Genomic DNA, 7799 nt, shown 5'->3' with positions numbered 1-7799 from the left:
GTTATCTACTTGAGAGATAATATTTCTTGGTCCTCTGAATTCTATAACAAAATCAAGTTTATCCTTTTTACAATACTAAATGAAGTGAAAAGAGACTTCTTATGTAAGCTCCATATATAACATAAATTTCTAACACAGGATCAGAAAATAAATAGAAGATAATTCTAACTAAAGTAAAATTTGAAAACTATAAAACTAAAATTCCTCCCAAGACCAAGATTTCTCCTTCTTGGCAGATGTCTTCCTGCGAGTAAGATAACGTCCACACTTATTCAGCAGGCTACTCGCTATTAAAGGTTGTGCCTTTTTCCTCCTTGGAGACTGGAAGATTGAGTTAGTAATCTAGCTTCAGTCACATTTAGCTATTGATTTGTTTCTGCTACAAGACAGGTACTGTGCTGAGAATTACAGCACTCTCATGCTGGCGACTGGGGTGATTTCCCATCTCTCCAAGAGGGACTTTTTAGTGGACATTCAAAACTGCAATGTGTACCACTCATGGATAATTGGGTGATTAATGTAGAATAGGGCAGATTTGTATAGTAAGAGTATAATACAAGAGGACAATGCAACCCAGAACTATTTTTAGAAACGAGGTATTGCTATTATAGATACAAAAGCCATGGAAAATGAGGTTGTTACTTTACCTGGCCAATCTGAAAATTGAGAGCCATGGTATCTGATAAGATACGCCCAAATGCAATTCACCCTAAAGCTAGCACCTGTCAAGATTTACTCCAAAGAAAGTTCAAAATTTGTACTCCTCTTACTTTCTCTGGAGATATAAATACATTTCACAGTAAAGGCAAGCCTCTTCTTCAGGGATACAACAGAAAGTCATAGCCTATAGGAATTTTATTAAGAATATTAATCCCTTCCTCAGGCAGATACACCGGTAACAGAGAGGAAAAGAATGAGACCAACCACTGCACTGTAATGCTTTTCTTGCCAATGGCTTATTTCTTCATAGGCATCTGTTACTTTACTTAAAAGGAAGCTTTGCTCCAAAATGCAGAGAGGTTAAAACTGAACTGGGCTAGCACCAGGATGCATATCGTGAAAAGGAAAAAACAAAAAACAAAAACTGTTACATGTGTTCTTGTAAAATAGAAAGATCTTGGCACAAATAGTTAGCGGACCGTTTGATATTGCTGTAATATTTCCCTGCTCAGCTCTTAGCCTACAGAAGGTACAAGAATCAAAAGGCCTATTAGGATAGGTCTGTAAAATTACTTTGTATAGATAGATACAGGAATAGCACAAGTTCTATTCCTCAGTAGGCTATGGACCAAGTTCATGACCCAGCTTTAGCAACTTAGCCATATCCTATCTCAAAATAAAATTGAAGAAGGACATTTAATGTAGCTCAGCTGATAAGCACCTACTTGACATGTATAAGACCATGAACTCAACCCTCTATACAACAAGAAAGGAAACAAAAATGATAAAAATTATATTTTAGGTGTATATTTTGTGCTAATTTTTTATACCTATATTGGTATAGCATATTAGGGAGGGGTTAAATTACATTTCCTCTTCAAAAGTCTACCTGGAATTCCAGAATGTGATCTTATTTGGAAATAGGGTGTTGAATATGAATGAAATATAATAATAAGTATGTGTGGAAATGCCAGTAGGAAATGTGTTTTGTATGTTAATTAAATATAAATATAAAAATATAAAGCTATCCCTTAACATTTAAAAAAGAAGAAAAAATCATGTATATTAGTATTTTAAAGAACATATGTAGTTAGCTTTAGAATATCACTAAATCCAATGACTATTTTCCTCATAAAAAGTGGAGAGGATACACAGAGACACAGAGAAAAGCCATCTGAGAATGAAGGAGAGACTGAAATGAAGAGAATGAAGGAATAGAGGAATAGCCACGGAACATTCAGGACCACAAGAACTTGGTGAATCAGGGAATAATTTTCTCCTAGAGTCTTCAGTACAAGAATAATTGCACAAACCTGATGTCAGGCTTCTAGCAGCTAATACTGTAAAAGAAATCATTTTTGTTCTTTATGATACCAGTTTTGTGATAATTTGTTAGGGCAGCATTTGGAAATCAATGTAGTATCCAATGCAAAACACATTTATTAGGTAAGCATATCTTCACATTACTGGTAAGGAAACTGAAGCCAATCACCCATCTTTTGTTTGTTTTTTGTTTTTGTTTCTTTTCTTTTTCGAGACAAGGTTTCTCTCTGTAGCCCTGGCTTTCCTTGAACTCACTCGGTAGACCAGGCTGGCCTTGAACTCAGAAATCCACCAGCTTCTGCCTCCCAAGCGCTGGGATTGGGATTGAAGGTGTGAGTCACCACTGCCCAGAACCAATCACCAATTTAAACAGAATTTTAAATATACCTTATTTGATCCCAAAGTTGTTCCCTTTCCAATTATCTACACAGCTTGTCTAAGAGAAAATCCCTATCAGTGTCTCCTGAGTGTCATATACTTAATTTGCACATGAATCATTAAGGGTTCTGATTAAAAGGAGTACTAGGTCTTGAGGTCAGCTGAGATTTCTGCAATTTTAATTAATTATTTATTTATATTCCAAATATTGCTCCCCATCTGGCCCCCTCACAGAGTTCTTCCCCACCCCTCTTCCCCTTCACCTCTGAGAGGGTACCCCCCACTGTATCCTCCCACCCTGGGACAGTAAATCTCTACAGGATTAGGCACATCATTTTCCACTGAGCCCAGACAAGGCAGCTCTACATATGTACCAGGGTCCTCTGATCAGCCCCTGTATGTACGTTCTTTGGTTGGTGGCTCAGTCTCTCGGAGTTCCCAGTGGTCTGGGTTAGTTGACACTGTTGGTCTTCCTATGGGGTGGTCATCCCCTTCAGTTCCTTCAATCCTTCCCCTAACTCTTTGGTAGGGGTTCCTGACTTCACTACAATGGTTGGCTGCCAGTATCTGCATCTGTCTCAGTCAGATGCTGGTAAAGCCTCACAGAGAACTGCCATGCTAGGCTCCTGTCTGCAAGCACAACATGGCATCAGTAATAGTGTCAAAAGAAAAAACTGGGACTGAAAAGACAGCTTTGTAGGTGCATGAAGATAATCCTGGTGAAAACAATAAGATTAAGAGTTCAAGGTCATTTTAAGCTTCATAGGAAAGTCAAGGCTAACCTGAGATATACGAAACCTTGTTTTTAAAAATAAAAGTGTCAGGCTGGGCTTGGTCTGCAGACTATACTTTGCACAAGGTCAGCAGCATAGTATTTGAGAAACATCCAAATAATACAGAAAGTGTTTTGTCTGGGAAATAAAAGATACAGGTTACAAATTCTATCTTTGTATCATATTAACAAAGTGAATGGATTTTAGGAAAAGACACCATAATCAGGAATTGATGCCCAAGATTTTATCAATCCCTTTGTTAAATAACACTTGAATTTACATCATTTTGGAGGTTTACCTGTATATACTACTTTCTATATAAGTATAAACACTTGAAACTAACATGCTCTTCCCAAAGTAATATTTTGATTCCCAAAAGAACTTAACTCAAAATAATATTTATCAGAGCTTTGCAAGTAGCTTAGAGATAAATGGTTGGCCTAGCACACAAAAAACCCTGTGTGCCATCCTCAAAGCTGAAGAAAAAGGAGGAGGAGGAAGGAGATGAGGAGGAAAGGAAGGAAGGAAGAAAGAACAAACGAATGAAAGAAAGAAGGAAAGAAAGAGAGAGAGAGAGAAAGAAAGGAAGAAAGAAAGAAAAAAGAAAGAAAGAAAAAAGAAAGAAAGAAGAGAAGAGAAGAGAAAGGAAGGAAGAAAGAAAGGAAGGAAGGAAAAAAAAGAAAGAAAGAACCTGTTTATTGGCAATATGGAAAACATAACACCTATGCCACAAAAATCTTATTAAGTTTCTACTACAGATAGTAAGAGAAATTTTATTCTAAATACAATGTTGAGTTGGTATTCCAAATGCATGTCTTCTGTTCTGCTCATTATGTATGTCTGGGGCACTTATAGTGGTAGGGCACTGTAGGAGCCCTCATCCATAACAATGCGCTCACTTTCAGAAATCCATGTCCCTTACCTCTAAGGAGCATGGGTGTAGGATGTGAAGGATATTCCAAAAGCAACTACAATATAGCAGAAAATGTGACAATGCAAAAGAAAGTAGACATAAGATTCATCAGCAAGGAAGGAAACAAATGAAGCCAATGTCTGGAATAAGAATGTTCAAGCAGGGTGAAGAATAACGCAATAGCTATGACTCCTGTATAGTGCTTGTTGTGTGATTGGCGTTAGTTCATATTAACACATTTAAGCATAATTAAAAGTCACTCCTTTCCTGAGAAATGTGAACTGGGATTCTGAGACAACATTCATTTTCTGCTACTAGTATAAAGTAGAGACACATAAAAAATTCAAAAACTATGAGCCATTCAGATTAAAGTAGGCACACCAAACCTTCAAAAAAGCCTGTGGATAGCGGAGAATGGATAGACAAATAGAAACTGAGGATGCCAGAAATGATATGAAAAAGAAGAAGCAATGACAAAGAGATAGCATGAACAAGATAGAGGAAAGGAAGACTGACCATTTGAATGGGCTTTGCCAAGTTTTCTTCCAAATTTTTATGGTCTCAGTTCAAACACCTATAGATGGAACTAACAGCTTGTCTCATTGGCTCTGCCAAGGTCTAGAGCTGTTGCTACATCTTTTAATCAGCTTATTGGACCAAGATTAGTCACGTGTTCCAATTTGAAGTAGCAAAATTCAGCTTTCTGTGTACATGTATGTGTGTCAATGGTGTGTGTGTTTGTGTGTGTGTGTGTGTTTGTAGTATGTGTGTGCGTGTGAAGAGGCCAATCAGAGGAGTAGGAGTAGGTCAGGTGTTCTGTGTTCTGTCACTTTCTGCCTCATTACCCTGAGAAAAGTTACCCAGCTCACCTGGTATCCATCACATACTAATAAGTTTTCTCTGTCTTCCACATCTAGGATTAATGGCTCAGGTCAGCTTTTACATGGGTACTGGAATCTAAACTCAGGTTTCCTCAAGTTTTCTTATCCATTGATCTGTTTCTTTGGTCTTGATTTTCATATCCACTGAACTATTTGGTCTCAACAATGATTGACATGTTAGATGCCAAGGCAATAACACACAGCTTGAAAAATTGGGTCAAGAAAATTGTCTAAGGAGAGGAGAAGATACAGAGGAGGAGGAGGAGGAGGAGGAGGAACGGAAGGAGGAGGAAGAGAAGGAGGGGGCAGCTAAAAAAGAAAAACGGCAATGGTGAATTAAAACCAGGTCTCCCAAGGCCTTTCTAGAATACGTTTGTGACTTCTCTTCATGTATTCTTTACAATACCTCAAATGTATTCATAATGAAATTCATCATTTGGAGTTTGTTGTATATTAATTGGAAATTGTAGTTACAATTAGTTCCAAACTAAATAATTTCCCTTGTGACCAAAAGAATAATGTGGACAATGACCTTACAGAAACATATCTGCAATGTACCAACCGACTCTTGACTTAATACTTTGTTTCACTCACAGCAGTAAATTCTGACCTTGATATACTGTGAGAAAAACAAATTTAGTTCACAGAATATAGAAATATTTTTTTAAAATAAGATTTTAATCACTTTGATTGGCATTTCTATCTATACTGTATACCATGTTTCAATCCTTACTTTAAGTCTGAATTTAATGTTCAGAAATTTAATGATCATGAAAAATTGAGTCAAGTAAGATTCAACCATATCTTAAAGACTACATTTTGAGTAAAATTCAACTGAAGAGGCTGGATTCAACCAGATAATAGGTCTTCTTTCCCATGTCTTTACAGCATAGTGAAAAACAACCCAATTGCTACTTGGTGAGCACTTCCCCAGATACAAGAGGGATGTTTTGTGTGTGATGCTTTTTCTATCAGGCTGTCATTAAATATGGAGAATGATGACAGAAAAAGTTAAGGTTTTATCTAAAACTGATATTCAATCATATGAAGCTATAATTAGACCTGGTGAAAATTGGGGCCCTTTGTTCCTCTGTGTTTTGCTTCTATTAAAGGCAGTTTTAAGCATCAGATGATCTTGGATATGAAAGTGCTTTGTGTTCTTAATATTATGAAAATATGAGCAATTACAGAAATGAGAAAAACTGACATTTATTTACTACTTTGCTATTTCATTTATTCTACAAAACAACCTCAATGAAGGATTGTTTTCAACTGTCTTTTTACAGATAAAGAAATGAAGGCTTGTAGGGGCTTTAAATTGTACAAAACATTTTAAAAGTCTGCTTTATAAAACTAACAGTCTATTCCATATCTCATGATTCAAATTAATTTATCATCTTCCTTGAAGATAGTTACAAGAATGCTCAAGTACAAGGATTCAATGCATTGTATATATTGTCCATAAAAAATTAAACTGAGTATTCAGGCTTATTCCCTGTGCCAAGTATCCACTTCCATATGATTCCAGTTTTGAGTATTGACTTAGGTGAGTTAAGACCCAACAAGCAGCTGAAAGAGTCAGATGCAGATATTTGCACCCAACCAATGGACAGAAGCTGGTGACTCCTGTGGATGAATTAGGGGAAAACTGAAAGAAGGTGAGAAGGTGGTCAACCCTGTAGGAGGACCAGCAGCCTCAATTAACCTGGACTCCTGAAATCTCTCAGTCACTGGACCACCAAGGAGCAGCATGTACTAGCTGATATGAGGCCCCCAATACATATACAGCAGAGGACTGCCAGGTCTGTGTTCATTCAGAGATGATGCAGCTAACCCTCAAGGGACTGGAGGCTCCAGTGAGTTTAGATGTCTGGTTGGGGTGGGGGGTGGAGGGGTGGGAACATCCTTGTGGAGACTAGAGTCTAGAGTCGTGGAAGGTATGGGATATGGAATAGTTAAAGGGTGGATGGGGAGATAGGACAAAATCTGGAGTGAAAAAAATGAGTAAATAAAAATTAAAATAAAAAATTAAAAAAAAATCTTCTTCACTTCACTGCAGGTGAGAAGGACAATGTTTTTTAAAGTTCTTAAAGGAAAATACAAGGAGAACAGTGGCATGTGACAACACATTAATGTACAGACAGGCCACAGCTGTAATGAACTATATTACCACAAAGGGGCCCAGCAGGAGTAAGTGTAGACAGAAACTCAGCCACAATTCTGCTCTGCACAAGGGAGTAGTATTACATCTCTCACAGGAAAGATTTCTCTGCCAGTCTGCTCAAGGACACTCAAAAAAGCACTGCTCCTGTGAGCTGCATAAACACAGGAGGGGTGTCTTTTATTGATTCATAAAAGACTCTATTAACTAGCAGATATCTCCTTCTTGCAAAGGCACATCTTAATGTCAGGGAAAAAGCTATTCTTGAATGGGGGAATATTAACTTTGTGTATCCCATGTCTTTTAGGCCTTTCAGGATTTAAATGCACCTTTGAGAGACACAGAATTTTGTATTTGTAAGTCAATTGCATGTTCACCCAGCCAAAATCTCTGGAAAACTGAGAGCAAAGGCAAAGTTATTTCTCCTCCCTGGCCTCTCCTTCAGGAGATAACCAGGTTGTGCCTGAATCACATGAGACAGTGGTATGAAAATAATAGTTCAGACGTCTCTGGGAAGTTCTGAACAAATATCTCAATCCTAAGTATAGTGCATATCATGAATCTAGAGTATCATTTATTTGAAATTTTGAGGAAGTAGAGATAATATTTTTAAGAATCAGTTCTCGGCTGGAGAGATGGTTCAGCAGTTAAAAGCACTTCCAGAGGAACTGGAGTTCAATTCTCAACATCCACACCTGTCTGTAACTCTA

This window comes from Mus caroli, chromosome X (assembly GCF_900094665.2).
Source record: "Mus caroli chromosome X, CAROLI_EIJ_v1.1, whole genome shotgun sequence".
Lineage (NCBI taxonomy): Eukaryota > Metazoa > Chordata > Mammalia > Rodentia > Muridae > Mus > Mus caroli.
The sequence above is the reverse complement of the archived record's forward strand: the minus strand, read 5'-3'. Positions refer to the sequence as shown.